Source organism: Delphinapterus leucas, chromosome 10 (assembly GCF_059928025.1).
Source record: "Delphinapterus leucas isolate spDelLeu-1000000601 "Yukka" chromosome 10, BTC_Dleu_Yukka2, whole genome shotgun sequence".
Lineage (NCBI taxonomy): Eukaryota > Metazoa > Chordata > Mammalia > Artiodactyla > Monodontidae > Delphinapterus > Delphinapterus leucas.
Window position 1 is genome coordinate 39,252,509 of NC_143138.1, and position 22,087 is coordinate 39,274,595.

Consider the following 22,087-nt stretch of genomic DNA (forward strand, 5'->3'; position numbering starts at 1 on the left):
GGACACATTCCCTTTGATCCAGATATACCACTTCTAGGTTGTATCTTACAGCTATCCTTCCACTGAAGTACAGTGACATAAAGTATTAGCACAAGATTACTCATTACAGTATTACTTGACCAGTATATGTGGGGAACAAGCTAGATGTCCATTAACAGGGGACAGCCATAAACAAGAATGACGATGTTTATTGGACTGATTTGGGAGTATCTCTAAGATATATTAATAAGGGAAGAAAGCAATTTGCAGAATGAAGTGAAGAGCTATACTTTGTGCAAAGAAGATACAATGAAGCTGGATTTGACTGTGTATGTGTAAGATAGCGCTGGAAGGCTACTTAAGAACTGGGAACGCTGGCTGCCTCTGGGGAGGGAATTGAGTGTCTGGGTCACTGATGGGACAGAGATTTTTCACTGTACCTGTTATTTTTATTTTATTAAAAAAAATTTTTATTGGGGTATAGTTGATTTACAATGTTGTATTAGTACTGTACCTTTTAAATTCTGAACTATAGGAATGTTACCTGTTCTAAAAATAATTTAAATTGGAATAAAATAAAAAAGCAAAACTTACAAACAATAATGTGAAAGATGAGAGGGCATGATCAACGTTAAACTGCTCAAGTCCTTTTATTTTTCAGGAGACAACTGGAGATGTTGATGAACTTTACAGTTCAGTCAAATGTACACAGAAAAACTTCAAAGGTAACCACTAAGACACTGTAAATAGAGTGTATAATTTCCAAGTTATTGCAGCAGAATGGGAAAACTTGGGAGAAGTCATGTAAAATTCTAGTTTTCAGACTGAGAAAGTCTCACAGACGGAGACATTACAACCAAATACAACGTAGGGTGGTGGACTGGATCCTGGAACAGAAAGAGGATGGTGGTGGAAAAACTGGGAAGTTCCAAGTAAAATCTGCTTAGTTTAGTTAATAGCATTGTACCAGCATTCATTTCTTAGTTTTGGTAAGTTTGGTAATCTTTACAATATTTCTGTAACCCTAGACTTTTTCAAAATAGAGTTTTTAAAAAAAGCTTTAAAAAATCTGGCTTTCTGGCTTCTTTTTGAGGGGGTGGCGTGGGGGGACCGCACTGCACAGCTTGTGGGATCTTAGTTCCCCGACCAGGGACTGAACCCACACCCTCCGCAGTGAAAGTGTGGAGTCCTAACCACTGGACCGCCAAGGGACTTCCCTGGCTTCTCTTGAAAATCGGGCAAACCTGGCCTGCATGCCCCTGCCCACCGCCCACCCAGGGGCTAGGCAGTGGCGGCCCCTTTACCTGGAATTGCGCTCTCCACTGGCAGTGTCTTCACTGCTTCCAGCTGTCACTCCTAGGCTGCTTTATTCATTCACGATGCATGAACTGCCCCCATTTGCAGGGATGTGAGTCTGGTTAGCATAAAGCGGTTCCTCAAGTATCAATCCCTGATCATCCCTGAGCATTAAACCTGGGAATCACCAGACCCAGAGCAAGGGAAATGCTCAGAGGTGCAGTTCCTGCCACATGGTTCTGACGAGGAACGAGGAGCTGCCACCTGGGGCAGGCACTTCCAGCTGCTACCCGATTCCAATTCCCATTCTTTCTCACTGAGTCCCCATTTTCTCTGGATCAGCCACGTGCCTAGCTACACACTCAATTTCCCAAACTCTCTGGCAGCTACAGTGTTCATGTGATGATTCTGACCAACAATATGTAAACAGAAATCTAGGGATTTCCCTGGTGGTCCAGTGGTTAAGACTTCGCCTTCCAATGCAGGGGGTGCAGGTCGGATCCCTGGTTGGGGAGCTAAGATGCCTTGCGGCCAAAAAAAACCCCCCTAAAACATAAAACAGAAGCAGTATTGCAACAAATTCAATAAAGACTTAAAAAAAAGGAAAAAAGAAATCTACTAGAAGGTCTTCTGGAAACAGAGGTCAAGAGGGTGGGGCAGAAAGGAGTAAGGAGCCGGGTCACCACAGCATCACGGAGCTGCTGAACTAACCCTAGAATGCCTGTCTCCAGACTACTTATTAGGTGGAAAAGAAAATTTTTTTTAAAAATTTATTTATTTGGCTGTGCCGGGTCTTAGTTGTGGCATGCGGGATCTTTAGTTGCAGCATGGATGTGGGATCTAGTTCCCTGACCGGGGATCGAAACTGGGATCCCTGCATTGGGAGCACAGAGTCTTAACCACTGGACCATCAGGGAAGTCCCTAGGTGGAAACATTAAATGCCTATTTCACAAGGCGCTGTTTGCCAGATTTCGGTTTCGTGCAGTTGAACACAATCCTAACTGAAATAGCAGCAGGATAAAAGAGGAGAGTGGGACTGGGGGGAGGGGGTTGGTGACAGCACTGTAAAGGACCTCGGTGATCACCAAGAACAGTGAGTGACCGTCGTGGCTCGAATAAAATGCTCTACAAAAATTGGCGATTATCTAAATAACAAGGACCACAGATGCTGATTCTTCAGGCTCCACAGAATTGAAAAGCCTGGAAGTGGAGGAGACAGGGGCAGGTGAGTGGTGAGACCCTCACCCAGGCCTGTGGCTGAAGGGGCTACAGGAGGCTTCTGAGGAGCAGCATCACGAGGATGAGCAGCACAGTGACAGAGGGGCCAGATCATGGGACACCCAGGAGCCAGAAGCACAGTGGTGGCACTGACCACAGGAGTAAGCGGATGAGGCTGATTAGAACAAACTGCTTGGGGATCCGTGTAGCCTGGGTGTCAGTGGACACGGGGAAATCACACAGGCTGTGGTGATGAGAGCCAGGGAGAGAGGGGTGTGAGGATTGCAGGCACACCAGGCAGGTGGAAACAGAAGAGGAAAAACAACACTTCCCTGTACAGATACTCGACAAAATATTTTCTCACACATTCCCTCATATCCTCTGACGCTCTGAGTGACCCTGGGAGATGGGACAGAGGTCACTGTTGGGACTGAATCCTGGAGGGAGGGGCAGGAGCTGACTGAGTTCCTACTGCATGGCAGGCTCGGCCCAATCCTCACAAGTCCCCACAAGGCCAGCCCCGTGGTCTCCCCTGGGCAGATGAGGAAAGTGACAAAAAGCCCAGGCCCGCCTGGCCTGACAGGCGTCTCTCAGAGAACACACTAGAGGATGCAGCAGAGGACCATGGGGTGCAAACACCGCGGGGCCCAAGCCCAGCCTGGCCTCTGAGGAGCTGTGTGCACGGGGCCACCTTACACACCTGACGCTCCTGAGCCTCAGCTTCCCTTCCACATATCAGCTGGTAGAACGTTCTTTCACCATGACCAGAGGAACTCTTCTCAGTTTCTGGGGTGCAAGCGGTGGCCTCTTGAAATCAGATGGGATTCTGGGCTCTGGCTAGAGCTTTGGATTTGGGGCCAGGGTCTCTGGATTCCAGGTGGATGTTCCTTCCCAGCCCGGAGCTGTCCCTTCTGTTTGTGACCTCTTAAGGACAGCAGCTGCAGGGGGAGGGAAGCTGCAGTCTGGTTGCTCTAAAACCCACACACATCCCTTGGGCTGTTGCTTATTTGGATGCAACCCCATGCTGGGGCCCATCCCTGCAATTTGCTGGAAGCCATCCATTTTCACATAGCCCTGGGTGCTCCATCTACAGCTGAGGTCTGCCCATCTCCCCAGCGCCTGCCCCCACCGCTGGTCTCAGCTTGCCCAGCCAGGAGCCGCTTTATTCCCTACGCCCTCCCCCACCTCACCTGGGCGGCCCACAGGCTGGGTTTTCACAGGTAGCTGCCACCACAGCCTCCACTCTCCCTGCAGTGCACCCTGTTCCCTTCTTCCTTCCTTCAGTCCTGGCACTAAAAATAGCACCTGGCACTAGGTTTAACCTTTATGTGGCTGAGAAGCCTTGGTTTTTGCTATTGCCACCCCCCAGCACTGTGCCAGTGCCAGAAACCCTCTGACTGTGTCACAGCTTTGCCCCACTTAAGAGGCTGGTGCTGTCCTCAGGACAAGGGTCCTGTAGCCAGAACGAGAGGGGTGCTGCTCTGCGGCCCTTGCACAGAAAATGGAGTCGCTACCAAAAGAAATTCTTACAAAAACAAATACCTGGGCTACTCTGATTCTGGCATTCACACACATGTGTTGTGTGTATACACGCTCACAAAAGCCTGCCAAGCAAGCATCCCACCCTCTTTCCCCTTCTAGGAGCTAAAGTTGGGCAAGAGGCACGACTCTATCCATTTCCCACTGGGCAGGTAGATTTCACAGGCAGAGGTAGTTAGGAGCTTAACCCAAATGACCCAGAGCTCCAGAGAGGCCTTGTCTGGGGCTCGAGCGACCAAGCCACCTGGGGCCCTAATCCTTCCACCAAGTCCAGTCATCCTTGGGAAACAGAGCTTCCCTGACACCCAGCAGCAGGCTGTATGCTCTGAGTGGGGTTACTCTGTGTCAGGCCCCATTCAGCTGTGATGCATCCTGTCAGGCCTCTCCCTGCACCAGAGCCTAAGGTGGGTCACAGCTCCAAGCCTCGGGTCCACCACCTCCATCACAATGGTACCAGCTTCCAATTCTCCAAGGGTTTATAATACACCAAACTGTGTGTATACTGACACATCTAATCCTCACAATAGCCCTAAGAGTCGGGTGCTATTATTATCTCCATTTAACTGATGAGGAAACTGTGGCACAGAGAGGGAAAGTAATTGAGTCAAGGTCACACAGTAACTGGAGGAGCAGGATTTGAGTCCAGGCAGGTTGGCTCAAGCCTTAATCACTATGCTGTGCCTTGCATGTGGTGCTGGGCAAGACTGGACCAGAAGCTGGTAAGTCCTTGCCCTGTTGGATCTGGAAGCTGCTCTTAGTCTCAGTCTGGAGCCATCATCCCTGAATCCTTTGTCTAGATGCCAAGAACTGCTTCTGTCAAGAACACCCTGGTTAAAGCCCTTCTGAATACTCCCTGCCAGAAAATGACTGCTGTGTGCTAAAGACAGCCATAAGCTCTGGTCCCGGCTCCCTCCCCAGCTCTTCCCACTCGCCTCACTGCAGCATCACTCTCTGAACACAGAGGCTCGCACCAGCCTCAGCCTGGAATGCCATCCCCGCCACTAGCTAAGGCCTACTTTCCTTCCAGACCTGCCTGTACCTCCTCCTTTAGGAAGCTCCCCTTGACTAGTCCTATTCTGTTCCTTCCTACTGCAACCCTGACTCAGGCTCTCCAGATCTGCTGTTACCATATCAAACTGCAATGTCTGTTAGCTGGTCTGTTCTCACCATGTTACCAGTTTCCCACACAATGCCCTCTATCTATCTTGCAGAGGTAGGTCCCTGGCACCTTGCACGGTGCCAGGCATTTAATGGGTGCTCAACGTACACTCTTTGAATGAATAAACAGACTAAAAACATTAACCTGAGCCACACTGTGTCCAGTTGTAACAGTTGCCACTATATGAGTTTTCACCTATTACTGCCCTTGAGATGCAGCGAGTACCCCGCAGAAGTTCATTCCACAGGCTTCTGTGTCAGGCCTGGGTTCAAACCCCGGCCCTGCCCCTCCCTCTCTGTGACTTGGGGGAGACACTAACCCTTCAGTTTCTCAGCCCTAAAGCTGGCCTACTACTACCTAATCTGAGCGGGCAAATGCTTAACAGTGCTGGGTGTAAACCCCTAACAAATGGGGCTGTGGCTACTGCTACTGTCATCACTCCTGGCTTGCCTTAGGGGATGACATGGAGCAAGTGATATTCCAGGTCTATTCCAGGGACCTAAACCCAGAATTTCCCAATTCCCTGCCTTACAATCAACGGTGAGAAGGGAGAGCTGACAGGGCACCCTGCTCTGGGTTTGCGCTTCTTTCAGAGAGATGGGCCCGGACCCTTCTCCACCTCTGCCCCTTCCCCCGCCCCTTGGGACGACCTAGTAGCTGCATTTCCTCCTTCCCTCACTGCAGGGGGGTGAGGAGCAGCAGCCTCTGGTTACAGGGCAGAAGAGTGCTCAGGATCAGAGAGGCCATGGGAGTGGGGCCTGGCTAACGCACTCCCAAGCTTCCCTATCAGTCATTAACCCAGTACTGACCCAGTGCCCTGGGTTTCCAGACCAGCAGCTCCACGGTGCTCTCTGCTCCCATTTGTCAATCTCGGTCACCCTACTCCCCTCAGGGCACGTGAGAGGCCTGTGTGGCCTTGGAATGGATTCACTCCAGCAGGTCCCCTGAGGCCAACACCCCAGGGGTAGCCTGGGAGCTGGGTTTTTTTCTTTTTTTGCGGTACGCGGGGCTCTCACTGTTGTGGCCTCTCTCGTTGTGGAGCACAGGCTCCGGATGCGTAGGCTCAGTGGCCATGGCTCACGGGCCCAGCCGCTCTGCGGCATGCGGGATCCTCCCGGACTGGGGCACGAACCCGCGTCCCCTGCATCGGCAGGCGGACTCTCAACCACTGCGCCACCAGGGAAGCCCTGGGAGCTGGTTTTGTGCAGAGAGTATGGGAACCAGAGGAAAGTCTGCCAGGCCCTCCCCTCACCCCCCATTCTAGAATTCTTCCAGTTCCACCAAGAGCCAGCCTGTCAGCCCTGTGGAGTGGGGCTAAGCTACAATAAAAGGAGAAGCCGGCCTCCTTTTATGGTACCTGAGAACGTGCCCAGAGAAGAGATCATAGTGGGCAGGAGGGCTCCTCAGCTGGGACCAGCGAGGGGCCTGACGGGCGGCCGGCTTCCGGCCACTCACCCCCATGCAGGTCAATGCGCCGAGCTGCCACGGACTGTCAGCAGCGGAGGACTGAGGAGATACTAAAAGTCTTGTCTTCACAGACAACAGAACCACAGCGATGTCAAAACATGCACATAATGCACAGGAACAAAACCGGAAAGACATGACCCAAATTGTTAATGGGGCTTCCCTCTGAGGGGTGATTCTTATTTTCTTAACTATATTTTTCCGTGTTCTTCAAATGCTTTACAATGAGCATGGGACGCTTTCATGACGGGGGGAAGAGAGGGAGATGACGTTTAAGCGTTTTGAAGAAAGAAAACTAAATAATACACTGAAAGATACTGAGGAGGTGAAAGAAGGGCCTGCCCGGAGGCGAGCCAGGCCTCTTCTTGGCAGCCTGAGAGCTGAGGACCCTCCCTGCTCAGAGAAGGCTTTGGAGGTAAGGGCAGGGGTGCCAACGGGCAGAGGGCCACAGCTGGGGACCTTTCCAGAACCTTCTCACCCGAGGACCTCAGGAGCTACAGCTGCTGATGCCGCCAGTGCCCTCTGCTCTTCCTCTGGTGCCGGCTGCTGCCAGCGGTTTTCATTCACTCAGTTAACAAGTATCTGTTAAGCACTCACCATCATATGCCCAACACAAACACCTGTGAACGATGCCCAGGGCGCCGAAAGACCAACACCGCCACGTGAGCCTAGTGTGGCTGGTCGGGGAGGGGGTCCCGAGGACGTAGTCCCTGACTAAGAGGCAGGCAGGTGGGGGGACAGAGACCCCAAGAAGGGAGGAGGATGGCACAGAACCTCTGAGGGGTAGAAAGAAGGGCCGCATGGCTGGCGTGCCGAGAGCACGGGGCGGCCGGTCTGGCTGAGGCTGGAGATCACCTGGGGCCTCGAAGGGCAAGTGAAGGATGTGGCTGTTTATCCGAAGGGCAGCGGAGAGCCTAGGAGGGCTATGAAGAGGATGGGCAGGGTGAGAGCAGCATTTGGAAACGAACTGGAGATGATTTCAGCTGGATTCCGAGAGGCCAGGGTGACAGCAAACCCAGCTGGGGTGTTGGTGGGAGCGAGAAGGCCACCTCCCAGAGCCCTGGAAGGCTGGGCTGGGTGCAGGAAGCAGCCGCCCGTTCCATTCCCGGGAGGATCCGGGCTGAGCAGCCGAGGCATGGGGCCCTTACACAGATTTGAGTGCGTCTCCTGTCACCTCACTGGCGTCCTCACTGAGGAGAGCGTCAGGGCAGGATTAGATACTCCAAGATCCCTTCCTGCTCTGACTGGCCTGGGCTCCAGCCTCCCAGCACTGTTCTGGTCTTAGGGATTCCTGGCTGCGACACACACACGTCTGGGGAGCAAATGTGGCACCTGGCACTGCTTGGCAGGAGGCCAACTAACACAAACAGCCCCCACATTCCTGGGCCCAACAACTCCATCCAAGCCCCCCAAACTTCTGACACCCAGCTCTCGCCGCCAGCACACCAGCCTGTGCCTCAGTGGCCCTGCTGTGTGGGAGTGTGTGGTTACGGGACGTGCACTGGACACCGCTACTCATACCCCTTTCTTTTTACGCAGAACTGAGACTTGGACATGGGCCAGCCCTTTAAAGTTCACAAGGCACCTTCATGTACGTGACCTCGCTTAGTGTGTTGAGCACCTACACTGGACTATTTCATCCTAACACTCCGGTGAGCCTGAGGGAAGCTCTAACTCCTGCTGCCATATGAACAGACTGGGTGAGGGGACAGAGGCTGGTGGCAAGGTGAGGGGCAGCGCACCGCGGGGCGGCCAGGCCTAGTGAGGGGGAACAGAACTCGGATCGGCCCAACTCTAATTGGAGGGGAGGAAGGCAGAAATGGGCGTCAGCAGGGCAGAGTGACTTCTGAACGCCCCTGAGGGGAGAGGAGACACAGAAGAGCCCTACAGCTAAGTTCTGTCCAGGAGAAACTGTGACTCCCAAATTTAAGCTTCACCTAAAAGTGATCATGTCCTTTGACCTTGTAATTCCTCTCACAGGAAACTGTACCAGGCTGTTCGATGCAATGTCATTTACAATAATGAAACCAACTTTTATAACAACAAAAAAATATTCTTAATAATGAAAAAAACCCAGAAATGACTCAATGCCCAATAATAAACGAATGGATAATGAATTAGGGCACCCCCAGAAAATGGAGTATTGTCCAGCCATTAAAATCATGTTTCCATAGAATATTTAATAACTTGTTAAGTGAAAAATAGCAGAATACAAAACTACAGAGACAGCATGGTTCCCATAAAAATGACTAGAGAGGGACTTCCCTGGTAGTGCAGTGGTTAAGAGTCGCCTGCCAATGCAGGGGACATGGGTTCAAGCCCTCCCTGGTCTGGGAAGATCCCACACGCCATGGAGCAACTAAGCCCGTGCGCCACAACTACTGAGCCTGTGCTCTAGAGCCCACGAGCCACAACTACTGAGCCCATGTGCCACAACTACTGAAGCCCGCGTGCCTAGAGCCCGTACTCTGCAACAAGAGAAGCCACCACAATAAGAAGCCTGAGCACCGCAACGAAGAGCAGCCCCTGCTTGCCGCAACTAGAGAAAAGCCCACACATAGCAACGAAGACCCAACGCAGCCAAAAAAAAAAAAAAAAAAAGGCTAGAGAAAGAGTGAAGTTTCCTTGTATGAATAGGGTGGTAGGTGATTTATTATTTTTATGTTGCTCTACTTTTAAAACTTTCTGTACTGAACATGTATTATAGTCATGTTACTTGACTCACCAAAGCATGGGATACATTGCTGGATCCTTTCTCCTTTATGTCTTTTCTTCACTTGGCTCCCAGGTTTTCCTCTGACCTCAATGGCTGCTCCTTATCAATCTCTTTTGCTGGTGCCAGTCAGCAATTTTCTTCCCAATCTCTAAAGGTCTCTTTCATTCTCCATCTACGTTCCCTCCCTGCATGATCCTATGCTGGCTCATGGCTCTCAACACCTTCCATATGCTCATGACTCCCCTATTTATTTCTCCATTCCCAGCTTCTCTGAGATCTCCACATGGATGCCCACTGATGTCACAAGCCTAACACATCCAAAACTAAGCCCTTGACATTTCCCCTAAAGTCTTTCTCACCTTAGTAAGTGGCAACTCCAACCTTCTAGATGATCAGGCCAAAATGTAAGAGTCAGCAAACCTGGTTGCCTCTGCTTTTAATAAACACCCAGGATCTAATCACCTCCACTGCTAGGATCCTGGTCCAAGTCAACATCATCTCTTGCCTGGATTATCGCAACAGCCTCCTAACTGGCTTCTCTGCTTCTGGCTTCACCACACTACTCTCCACACGACAGTCAGACCGATCCCTTTAAGTCAGATTCTGTTCCTCCTCTGATCACATCCCTTCAGGCGCTTCCTGCCCATCTTTACACTGGCTTGGAGGTCTTCCAGAACTGGTGCCTCTGCCTGCTACCTCCCTCCCAGGATACTAGGCACCAGGCACACGGCCTCCTTTCTGGTCCTGAAAGCAACAGGCATAGCCTGCCTCAGGGCTTTTGCAGCTGTCCCCTCCAGCTGAAAATGTTCTTTCACCATGGCTTGCTGCCTCACCTCTCAGGGCTTTGCTCAAATGTGACAGTCAACCTGACCACCTGATTTGAAATCACCCCAGCCCACCCTTGGGTACTTCAATTTTCTCTGTAGCTCTTACCACCATCTGGAGAGAGAGAGAGAGAGAAAGAGAGAGAGAGAGAGAGAGAGAGAGAGGGAGGGAGGGAGGGAGGGAGGGAGGGAGGGAGGGAGGGAGGGAGAGAATGCGCATGCGCATATACACAAATATTTATATACATACACACACATACATGTATGTATGTACCTATACATATGTGTGTGTACTTTTTTACTCATTTGTTAACTGCTTGTCTCTCCCCAAAAGAATATAACTCTACGAGCCAGAGATTTTCGTCTGTTACAATCACACTGATCCTCAAATGTTAGAGAGAAGTGACTGGCAGGCAGTAATTGTCCCACAAATCTTGCTGAATAAATGGATAACTTCTTACAGCTGGAAAAAAGCTTTTCGTTCCCAGCCCAGCCTGAAGTAGCCCCGTGGATATCATTTGTCCTCAGCCTTCAGTTTTCACGGGGTATTTGAGCCTGCTCTCCAGACCATTCCAGTCAAAAGAGGAGCTTATCAGGATTACGATCAATTGGTAGAAATGGGTGGAGAGGAAAACACAGAGTCCAGAAGCAGCTGGCTGAGGGGGCCTCGCTGTGGTCCGGGCAGCTCTTTTGCTAATCTGCCAGGTGACCTTGGGGGAGATGGTTCACTCTTCTTGGCCCCATTGTCCCCATTAGGAAGGAGTGTTGGGCGTGTCAACACACTGTAACTCTAAAATCCTCGCACAGGGTAGACCTAGAGAGCACAACCCAATGGAAGGAGGCCCAGGCCATTCACAGGCCTCAGCTCCTCTCAGGGCAGGGGTAGGGAGGTAGTTAACAAATCCTCAGGAGCCTTTAAAGTGTTTACACTCCAGTCCAGGAGGAAGATAAAACCAGTACCTGCAACCACCTTGGGGAAGGCTGCACACAAACAGGGGAAGGGGAGGAGGGCGGCTGAGTCCTTGGGGAGGAAATGGTCTCTTGCTGGAGGCCTCCGGGAAGGGTCAAGGCCAAGGAGAGCTGGGTTATCTAGAAATGATCTTAATAGTAAAATATGCTCATTAGAGAAAACACTTAAGGGTTCAGAGAAGAAAATAAAGTCAAGGAATGGGCAGATGACTTTTGTTTACACAGGCTGAGGGGTAGGGTGTTCTAGGTAGGGGGAATGCAGGCTCCTAGGCCCAGGAGATGGGGGTGGAGAGTGACACAGCAGAGCTGGGTGGCGGAGACCAGAAAAGGCTGGGAAAGCCAGGATGCAGGCCAGGAGTTGGCCTGCCTTCAGGGTGGGAGCTCTCAACCACTCCAGGGTCTTGCTTCTTACTTCCATTCCTGAAGCCCTCTAATGCTACAGTCTCCTGTATCCTGGTGAGTGGGCCCTCCGTCAAACTAATTTCCATTCCTGGTCCTGCCCTGTCTGACCTCTGGTCACCAAGTCTCAGCCTGCACCTTCCTCCTCCCCAAAGCCACCTTCTCCAGACGAAGCAAAGCCTCTCCTTACTGCAGCTGTGTCATTGGAAGGTTTCTCGACCCCTCCTCCTACTTGGTTTATCATGCTCTCTCCATGTGCAGCTCCTGAAACCCCCAGTAATCAAGGTGATGAAGCCAAGTGCTGGAAGGGCAACACTTTAAATCTCAGGAGCACATTTTCCTTCTCTCTTTTCTCCTAAATCAGTGAGGGGCCAAAGTGTCATGAGACACTTCCCTCTAGGAGTTTATTAACCTTCGGATAAGGCAATTCAACAAATGATAGCAACTGCCCAGGTCCTGCTGAAATCCAGGCCCCAGCATGACTCCTCTCTATCTGGAGGTGAGAAGGCAGTGGGACACAGTGGAGAGAGCACTGGTGCTGGACTACATGCCAAGTATACTCCCAGCTCTGTCTTTACTATGCTGTGTACCTCTGGGCAACCTTCCAACCTCTCTGTGGCTCAGTTGTCCCATCTGTAAGATGGAACTAATATCCACATGCCTTCCGAATGGAAGCAGCCAAACTCAGAGGAGACATTAAATATGAAAAACATTTGTATTATACAAGTTATATGCCAAAATGTTAATGATAGTTATCCCTTACGGGTAATTTTGATTTCTTCTCTTATTGCTTATCTGGTTTTTCTATAATGAATATGTGCTGTGTTTAGTAAGCAAAATAAAACAAAAAAAAAGTTTTAAAAGCATGATACAAATATCAGATATCGTTATTTTAGAGAGTACCAAGATGAAGCAGGAAAGCTGAGGGAGTCTACCTCAAGACACAACATTCTGGCACATGCATGTCATGGGATCCTCTGCCGACCCTGCAGGTGGCACAGATGTGGTGCCACAGCAGGATGGCCGGAACACACAGCTGGGAGGAAACAGCGAGTAGTCGAACTGCATGTCTGCCTCACGCCCATTTTATGGGACTGCAACACAGAGCTGACAGACGCCTGTCCAACAACATAAACAACCGTGGAGGGTTTAGAATGGGAAGGAGGAGTGTGATGGTGGGGAGATCAATAGTCTTTACACGATTGTAGTTGTTTTTAAAACAAGTATCAATGTCTTCTGTAATGAAGCTGAGTAGAAAAGCCAGGAGTCTCCTTCAAAAACGCCTTGCTTTCTCCCTAACACAAGCTCTGGGCCTCGCTTGAGAGAAATCAGCTCAGGAACTAAGGATGAGTACTGACAGCAGGAAGCGAAGCGAAGCAAAGCGAAGCTCAGCCGGTGGTGGATTCAAAGGCATTTTCAGTACTTGCTTTCTGTTCTCCCTTTCCGTTTCGAGTGCACACCTGTCTGCTTGCTTTCTAAAGTCCCAGATAAGGGCCTAGTTAGCAAATATTTGGAAAGCATGAAGTCTCCCAAAGAGGAAAGGGAGAACCAGAGGTGAGGGGGTGAAAGGACAAAAAACAAGAGTTATCAAATCTCAGGGAGCCCAGAACAGACTTTTTAAACATTGACGCACCTTGGAGAGTCAGAATGTTGGCCCATGCCCTCACCTTCCAATTATCATAATATTCTGACAGTAGCTTCCGGATTTTACACCTGCATGACAGCTTGCAAGAGCTCTGAGGAAGAAAACTGGTCAAAAACCTGCAATCTCACTCCTTAGGACTCAGGAGCCAGGAGGAGGGGTGTGTGGGATGAGATGGAGAAACGCCAAGATTGAGTGATTTAGTAATGACACTTGGGGAATTCATTCAGGGAGCGGAAGGCCTCACACGTTCGGTCATGTCAGGTTCCCAGTAAGGGTTCCAGCCTCACCCGGCAGGAGGATAGAAGGGGCTCCCTCAAAAGAATCATGTAAAGCACTGCTGCTTTGAGCGTTACAACCAGCGGAGGTGGGGGATCTGTTCACACCGCTTTCCCTCCGGGCTTCACTCTCCAGGGGCCCCTCGGCCCCTGCCTGCCCGGCTGCCGGAGCCCTGGAGGTCACTCCAAAAGGCAGGGCCCAAGGAGGCCATGAACCAGGGGCAGAAGGACTTCCCAGAACTCCCCGCAGGGCCCACACAGCACAGCCTGCTCTTTGTTGGGCTGCTTTGGCCCAGGTCCTGAATTCAGTCTCTTCCCTCTGGAGGCCTGTGGGGATGCACAATGTAGGGAGAAGCAGCTGGAACTCGGGGAGGCTGACTCTCCTGGACTCTCAGCTCTAACAGCAACAGGAAAACATGGCCTTGACAAACTGTGTCCGGATTCAGCTGGAGCCACTGTTTTCCTCAAAACAACTGCTCTGGGGAAGGACACCATGAAAGTGTGAGGACAGACGCTATTCACCGAGCACGCAGGTGTTACTTGCCTGGGGAGGGGTGCTCACCGGGAAGGTGACAAGCCGGGGGGCCGGCAGGGGCCGTCCTAGGGAACTCTGGAGCTGCTGCCCGGCCCTTCTCCCTGGCTGCCTGCTCCAGAACCTCCGCCCCTATCCTGAGGCGACCAGAGTAAGTACGTGGTGTCTGCTTGGCAAGGCTCTGCGCACCTTTCCCCCATCAGTACTTCCTGCCCCCACCCCGGCACCCAGGCACCCAGGCACCCAGGCAGGCTGAGGCACTGCTTTCCCCCATCCCTCTGGACCATCCTGGGGATTCACGGGCCAATGTGGGGATCCTGGGCAGCAACCCGAACATGGGCCAAGGCCAGTGACCTGAGGCCCACACCTCCCTCCCTGGACAGGCGGGGCTGGACCGGCACCAGCAGCTCACCTCTGTCACACCCGTGCGAAAGCCTTTATTCCAAGGGTGGTGGAGGAGTGCCCGACAGCCCGCTGACCTTCCTACGGAGCCGCCTGCCACGTGCGGAGAGGAGCCCAGGTGGGACAGGCATCTCCTCTTCCCTCTTTCCCCACATCCTCCAGGTGCTGGTGTTCTTTTGCTTCTGAGCACTAGTGCCTGGTGCCACCCTAACAGTGACCAGACACCCCAGACAAGGCGGACTGGGGTGAGGGCAAGGGCAGGGCTTTGTCCCAGCTAGAGCTGAGTCTGAACCCCAGCTCTGCCACTCACTAGCTGAGTGGCCTTGGGCAAACTGCTTCATTTCTCTGAGTGACGATTTGCTTATATGTACAATCGCCTAGCCCAGAGAGATGACATAACTTGTCTACAGTCATGGGGAGAGATGGCTGTAGAGCTGGGTTCCCAGTGCCAGTTTCCGGGCTCTCAGGGGTTTTCTGACTACACCAAGATGTTTCTCAATAGCAGGTGCAACTGACAGAGAAACTGTCTCTTTTCCAACATGGCTGTCAGTTATTCCCAAAAGTCATTGAAAAGTTCCTTCCGAAGTTCTCTGCCTTAAAACAAAAGTAGCCTTCAGAGACACCAACCTACCAGGCGACTAAAGTCAGCATCACCTTTACAGGGGCAACTGGCATCATCATGCCTCCTTATGTGAAGTAACAGGAAGCACTCATCACCTCTGCGGGCTCCCATAAGAAACGTTAACCGAAACCCGATGACAAGGAAACCAGAGAACAAATATGGAATGTGGATGATCTATGACATAATGTTAAGCAAACGTAACACTGTTAGCAATTGGTGAACCTCAGTAAAGGAAATACGAAAGTTCATTGCACTATTCTGTCAACTTTTCTGTAGCTGTGACCTTTTTTAAAATAAAAAACAGAGAGGAAAAAGGCTATTCTGCTTTCAGCTCATCGCATGGCTCTGAGCCAACGAAGACTCAGTTGTGTCATGTTCAATTCTCTCCCCAGTAAGTGTCCGGAATAGAAAAATCCAAGCTTCTCTGCATGTTGTTCAAGGCTTAGCACAACAGAGATCTCAGAGTTTTCCAAGCTCATCTTCCACAAACCTCTACAACCTGAATCATCTTCGTCAGCCAAAGCTGTTTATACGCTGCTTCCAGCCACTGGTTGGAAAGCCATCTGTTCAGCCAGCAACTTTCAAGGAGCACCCTCCACGGACCAGGCACCCACCTTGGGTCAAGTGCTAAGGGGGTCCCAGAGATGCTGTGCTGTACAAGACACAGCAGCTGCCCTGGGGAGCTCACCAGCCAGGAAACCCTATGACGCTCGGCTTTCGTCAAGTCCTGCCTTGTGACATCTCTCGATTAGTATTTCTATGCAAGACTTCCTTCCCAACATTTCTTGGGAAATTTATGTATTACTGAATCCCAAAGCCTGAGAAACATCAATTGAGTATTTGGGAAAAGGTATTATAATCCTCTCGTGAGAATTAAAGCCTAGCAATCAACCTAGGGATGTTACTGGTTCACAGGAATCCACTGCTTCAAGTCAAATCAAGAGCAAGAAACTAACATGCAGAGCTGAAGGTTAAGGCTAACATCTTTGGGAACCAAGACAGGATTGCATAGGAAAGAAGTGACAAGAATTTAATCAAGTCCTCCTTGAAGCCACTGCCATGTTGTAAGTGTGTATTCTTGGCCCGCTCTGTTGCTAACAGTCATTCTTGCAAATATGTATTAACATATTTATATACATAGTATATACAAATTCTCCCAGTGGTATTCTAAGAAATAAGTTTGGAGGCAAAGTAAGTCCTTAAATTGGCAATTTTGACACGTGATTCTGTGTACTACTGTTAACGTTGTTAGGAGATCCACGAGTTAGGTTATTAAAATACTACCCAATAATGTTTACTGGCATTTTCTAGCATTTGACTATTTGCTACAGAAGAAATACAAAGAAATGATGAGTATGTGGAATTCTAGGACACAAACTCAGAGACATCTAAAATGTGAATTAGTAAAAGCAGGCTTGATTAGAAAAAGCAATAGTTAAACCAAAACTGGGGCAAGCAAAGTGTTTTCATCACTAAAAAAGGAAATGAGTTTATACAAAATGTAGCATGTACCTCCATGCCCAACCTGAAGATACTTTTGGACACACCCTTAACAAGTCAACCGACATCAATGCAAAATGAAAGAAATTCTTCTATATTCGGAACACTTGTCTATATCATGAAAAATTTTTCTACATTATGACATTTCATGAAACAAAGATCAAGATTATCAGAAAGGGTAATTAATGCTTTGTGTATTTTATTTTATTTTGGCCTTGCCATGCGGCTTGTGGGATCTTAGTTCCCCGACCAGGGATCGAACCCAGGCCCACAGCAGTGAAAGCACCAAGTCTTAACCATTGGACTGCCAGGGAATTCCCATGCTTTGTGTATTTTTTTTTTTTTTTTTGCGGTACGCGGGCCTCTCACTGTTGTGGCCTCTCCTGTTGCAGAGCACAGGCTCCAGACACGCAGGCTCAGCGGCCGTGGCTCACGGGCCCAGATGCTCTTCGGCATGTGGGATCTTCCCGGACCAGGGCACGAACCTGTGTCCCCTGCATTGGTAGGTGGACTCTCAACCACTGCGCCACCAGGGAAGCCCCTTTGTGTATCTTAAAATTTCATTTTAGACCCACACAAATATGACCAACTGATTTTTGACAAAAGTGAACATCAATTCAATAGCAAGAACTCAACGAATGGTGATGAAACAACTGAAACAACTCAAATGCAAAAATTAAAAATAGAAAAACCTTGACCTATGTTTTATACCTTTTATAAAAATTAAGCTAAAAATGGATCATAAATCTAAATATAAATTAAAAGACCATAAACTTTTAGAAGAGAACACAGGAGAAAAACTTTGTGACCCTGGGTTAAGTTCTTAGACGTAACATCAAAAGCACAATTCATATTAGAACATTTTTTGATAAACTGGACTTCATCAAAATTAAAGACTTATGCTCTTCAAAAGACACCATTAAGAGAATGAAAAGTTAAGCCACCTTCTGGGGTGCTGGAAATGTTTGCAGTTGGGTGATGATTCTGTGGAGTATATAAACGTAAGGCTAAGACTAGTCTTAAGTAACTAGCCTTAGTTACTTAAGACTAATGCAGACTACACACTCTAACTGTGGGTATGTTATACCCCTGTTACAAAGCAAGCAAGAAGATAAATAAATGGCACATCCCCAGATTAAATAAATAAGTAAAATGCAACAGCAAGAAAGTGTGGAAAGGGCTATGGAGAATACAGAAACTTTAGGAGCACACTGCAGGAGGCTTATCTAAGGAAGTGATATAAGCTGAGATTTGAAGGATGAGGGGTGTTAAGGGGGTGAGATGTCCCAGGTGGGAAGAACAGCCTGTGCTGAGGCCCAGAGGCAGAGAGTGCCTGGTGTGCCAGAAAGTTTTGGGTGAATAGAGTGTAGAGTTCTGAAGGGATGAGAGATGCAATTTCAGACACTCACCTTCTTTCACTGTGTTGTTTTAGAAGCCCACCCACTGAGTCTCTGCCTTTCTCTGCTCTGATTCTACCCACCTCCTTGCCTCAGAGTTAAGTCCACCCTTAGAAACTAAGAAGTCAAGGCTGCCCATGTCCGGGCCCTTTATCTGTCCTTCAGAGAACTGAACACCCCAGCGAAAGGGACAGCTCGCCATTCCCAGATGGGCTCTGCGTTCTCAGCCGACTTGCCTGGCTCTCCTTGGCCTTCCCTGGGAGTGCCTTTCCCAACCTGCTGATCAGGCTGAAAGAAGTGTCAAACACCTACTCCAGAATCATCCCTGCTTCTCCCAAGTTGTAAATATTTCTTCCTCCGAAGTGGCCACCTCTTGTGTGGCTTCCATCACCCAGCTAGCTGTACCCTCGCCCTCTTCAAGGGCAGTCTCTGTCTTCCTCCTTTTGGCATCTCCCCTGTGGGACAGTTGTACATAGTCAGTTCCCAAATCAATCCTATAAACGATTTTTTTAATTGAATGAGGCTCTGGCTAGAGGGAGGGGGAAGGGTGCCACGGGGGATCATAGCAAAGGCTGCCTGGGAAAGTGTCAAGACTTTGGTGCTTCCAAATTCCCGACAGTTATTAACTTTCAGGATTCGGGAATGAGCAATAAAATTTCCTGGGAATTCCCCAAATTGTAAATTACTCTATAACTTTCGTAACACTTTATATATGAGTTTTTAAAGAAGAATGAGAGATCATAATAAACTGAACTATTTTTCTGTGAAAAAGTTTCAGAGGTTTTACTATAAAAGAAAATAAAAATATATAATAGTAAATGCATGCATAATTTATTACTAGGAACAATATAATGTGACAGGATTACATATTTTATTAACATGTAAAAATTATCTCTACCTGATATAGATATTTGATAATAGAAAATGTTAATGAAGAAAACATTAACATAAAATGAAAAAAATAAAAATCATTTAATGATTTAAGGATAGTACCACAAATATTGAATATTTAAAAGTTATTCTTAAAGTGAAATTAAAATTTTTTATTTTTAAATTTCCAGACACTAAAATTTACCCTTTCTGGTGTGCAGTTCTGTGGGTTTTGGAAAACTCATAGTGATTAACCACTGCCATAATCCAGATAAAGAACTGTGCCATCACCCCCTAAAGAAATTGACATTCCCTTGTGCTACTCCTTTGTAGTAAACCTGCCCACATCATTTATCATTAACTCCTGGTCTGTTCTCTCTTCCTGTAGTTTTGCCTTTTCCAGGATGTCATACAAATGGAATCGTAAGTATATGGCCTTTTGCCCCTTCATTTTAACCCCAGCAGTAGTCCCCCAGAACCTGAGGAAGTGGGAACAGTTGGCAGCTTAGTGGGAGTCTCTGGGATGGGAGCCACGTGTTTGAAGAGCCAAGTTCCAGGCCCACAGACAGTTAGAGACTGATGGCAGGAGTGCAGCCTGTTCCTGGACACGCCGTGGCACTGCCAGGAGATACTGCTCCAGGAATGGGGTTGTCATTGGGAGGGATGTTTCTGACCAGGCACCTGGCATCAGCTACACTGTGCTGTCCCTGGCAGCTTGTAACAACGTGAACCTTTGCGAGTAGTAAAATCAGGAGGGGCCTTGGACAGCACAACCAAGAGTCTGGGTTTGTTTTTATGGTAGCAGGGATGTTTTGAAGAGTCCTAACCCTGGAAGTAGATGTGACCAGATTTGTGGTCTGGCTGCAGACTGGGGAGGGGGCAAAGAATGGAAGCCAGGGGCCTCTGAGAGACTTTGGAGTAATTCAGATGAGAAAGGAAGAGGGTAGGTCAGGGAGGTGTTTGGCACTTGGATGACAGTACTTGGTTCATCTGGTACTTGGATTATTTGGATCTTGGGGGGACACTGGGGGATGAGGGGATAGCTTCAAGGAGTCTAACTTCAAGAATGAGACCCCAACCCAGGATCCACGCAAACATAAGGCAGGAAGGCAACAGCAGAATCCACCACACTGTCACCTGGCTGCGGGAGTTTGTTGGTTGACCCGGAAGGTCCTGTGACTCCTCAAAGTCAAGGGTGAGGCTTCAGAATGGGCAGCCCTGGAGATGAGATGGGCAGACAGACAGGCCCCTGCAGACAGGTTGCTGCAGTCTTTCTCCCTATGTCCAGCACATGGTTGTTTCTGGCCCCAGGAAGCCCTGCCTTGTGCTGCATGGAGCCGGGAAGAGAGCAGCTCTTTGGAGGTCCTTGTCCTTCTGCTTTCTCCCTCTAGTTGCTTCTCCCAACCTTGGGTTTGCATAGTTGTCCAGAGGTGGGGAAGCCAGGCCACTCGCAGGCCTAGACCCATTTGGGCCACTTGGTAGGGTGGGTGGTATTGACCAAGTACTGTCAGCCCCCTGCCTCACCTGGCCAGGTCCCTGGTGTCCTTGAGGAAGCCCCTCCTTTAGGAAGCAACCAACCCCCACCCCGCCCAGTGGGGTCAGGTGAGTCGGCTGGGCTTCACTTCAGCTTCTCAGCCATAAAATGGGGCCACACCCCTGCCTGACAGGCTAGGGAAAGGGCATGACAATGAATGCTCAGGGCAAACTGTTGCATACTATGCAGAGTATAACAACCACCAGTGAGAAGCTGCCTTTGGCTCTCCAAGGCTCCCCACGACCTCCTCTTGCCCACCAATCTAAGAGGCCCTTTGCCTCCATCACACAGTGCAAGAGCACTGCCACCACCTTCTTGAAGCCCTCTCCTCTAGGCGCTCTGCCCTCTGCTGCTTGCTTTTACTTTACCCACCCCTGAAACCTCCCTTACACGCACCCTTCCCTGCGTTTGTCCTTGGCTGGCTTCCCTTCTCACGGCACAAACCACCCACTGGGGTTTTTGCACACTGTGACTGCATCTTCCATCTCTGTCCTGGGCTGCTCTCCTACTGATGGTCTCAACACCCCACGGAGGCCTCGTAGGGCCTAATGCATCCAAAATGCAATCGTTGATCTTTGTGTTGGGCCTCAGACATCCCTGACCCTTGTGCCCAGCAGAGAGCCTAGCAGGTGGCATGTGCTCAGTTTGTGTTTGTGGAGCTGATCACCACGTGCTTCTTTCCTCTCCTGCCACCTTCCACCTGAGACTCCTCCAGTGCTCCTTGTGCCATCAATGGGACACCATATCCTAGTCACACAGGCTAAAACACCAGCACCATCGGGTCCCTCCTCACCACTGACTTTTCAACCATCCACTGTCCCCTTCCCCTGACTATGCTGCTGTCCTGGCTCAGGCCCTGCCCACCTCTCACCTGGACCTGCCTCTAGACACTCTCTTGCTCCAGTCCAACCTCCCTACTCCTGCTGGTGACATTCCTAAGCCCAGACATGATCTGTCACACCCCTGCCTACAAATCTCTGCAGCTCTCTTGTGCCCAAAGAATAAAATTCCAACTCCTTATATGCAGCATCCAAGGCCTCCCACATTCTGGCCCCAACCTGTCAGTCCAACCACAGAGGGAAAAAGCAGCGAAAATAACTGACATATACCAAGTGCTTCCCACGTGTCTCTTAATCCTTATAATAATCAGGACTACAATTTGACAGAGGAGGAAACCAAGGACAGGAGGGTTAAGTAACTTGCCCAGGGTCACAGTCCAAACTCATAAGGAGTGTCCTGGGTCAGAACTAACAGCCTTTTAATCCTTCAGCCTTCCCTGAAAGATTAAATCTTTAAGGCTGGGATATGCCTTTAAAAAAAATCTCTGCAGCAAGCTCCACGCTGCCTCCCTCACTTCCCAAAGGGCGAGGAGTGGAAGAGGAGAGAGGGCAACAGGTGCTTCTGAGACTGAAATCAAAGACACTGCAGGTTCTATAAATTATTCCTAAAATTCCCTTTTAGTTCCAAGAAGGAATATCAATGTTTAATGGTACAGAAATTTTATAGTAAACAGAAGTTGTATTTTCTTTACATACAATTAACTACAGCATCCTGAGATTCCTGATTAATCAATGTACATAAAATATTCATAGCTATTTTACAGGAGAAGGATTTTACTACTCGCAAAGGTTCACGTTGTTACAAGCTGCCAGGGACAGCACAGTGTAGCTGATGCCAGGTGCCTGGTCAGAAACATCCCTCCCAATGACAACCCCATTCCTGGAGCAGTATCTCCTGGCAGTGCCA

General features: G+C 49.5%; 1 protein-coding gene across 9 annotated transcripts in view; it reads right to left on the reverse strand.

Annotated features, from left to right (window-relative positions):
• The window catches only part of PPARD (peroxisome proliferator activated receptor delta), a 76,975-nt gene that overhangs the window by 19,314 nt on the left and 35,574 nt on the right, over positions 1-22,087 (reverse strand). Inside the window, exon 1 of one of the 9 annotated variants that reach the window (XM_089918023.1) lies at positions 14,429-16,944. The exons of 6 other annotated variants lie outside the window; for them this stretch is intronic. The gene's annotated coding sequence lies outside the window, so the exon portion shown is untranslated. 2 more of the 9 variants (XM_089918025.1, XM_089918024.1) reach the window with 2 other exon arrangements.